Below are 1,012 nucleotides of genomic sequence, written 5' to 3' on the forward strand. Positions count from 1 at the left end.
GTGGCTCGTGTTGCCATGTTTAATAGCTTTGTCTTTTGTGGAGACTGTAAAATACAAGTTATAGTAGTCGATGCGGGGTTGACAAGAGCGGGACGAAAGTAGGGAAAATTGTACTGGGGCCTTGAGGTTGGGGGGCTCCCCAAATGTCTGTAACTGGGGTGAAATGGGAGGCAGTGGGGCCACAGCAAACGTAATATACAGGGGCCCAAAAATTTTGGGCCCCAGAGTAGCAGCCGTGTTAGTCTGTATTCGCAAAAAGAAAAGGAGTACTAGTGGCACCTTAGAGACTAACCAATTTATTTGAGAATAAGCTTTTGTGAGCTACAGATCACTTCATCGGATGCATTCAGTGGAAAATACAGTGAGGAGATTTATATACACACAGAACGTGAAAAAATGGGTGTTATACACACTTTAAGGAGAGTGATCACTTAAGATGAGCTATTACCAGCAGGAGAGCGGAGGCGGGGGGGGGGGGGGGGAGAAAACCTTTTGTAGTGATAATCAAGGTGGGCCATTTCCAGCAGTTAACAGGAACGTCTGAGGAGAGTGGGGGGGGGGGGGGGAATAAACATGGGGAAATAGAAAAGGAGTACTTGTGGCACCTTAGAGACTAACCAATTTATTTGAGCATGAGCTTTCGTGAGCTACAGCTCACTATGAAGTGAGCTGTAGCTCACGAAAGCTCATGCTCAAATAAATTGGTTAGTCTCTAAGGTGCCACAAGTACTCCTTTTCTTTTTGCGAATACAGACTAACACGGCTGTTACTCTGAAACATGGGGAAATAGTTTTACTTTGTGTAATGACATATCCATTCCCAGTCTCTATTCAAGCCTAAGTTAATTGTATCCAGTTTTCAAATTAATTCCAATTTAGCAGTCTCTCGTTGGAGTCTGTTTTTTAAGTCTTTTTGTTTTAATATTGCGACCTTTAGGTCTGAGATCGAGTGACCAGAGACACTGAAGTGTTCTCCGACTGGTTTATGAATGTTGTTGTTCTTGACATCTGAT

Source organism: Caretta caretta, chromosome 19 (genome assembly GCF_965140235.1).
Source record: "Caretta caretta isolate rCarCar2 chromosome 19, rCarCar1.hap1, whole genome shotgun sequence".
NCBI lineage: Eukaryota > Metazoa > Chordata > Testudines > Cheloniidae > Caretta > Caretta caretta.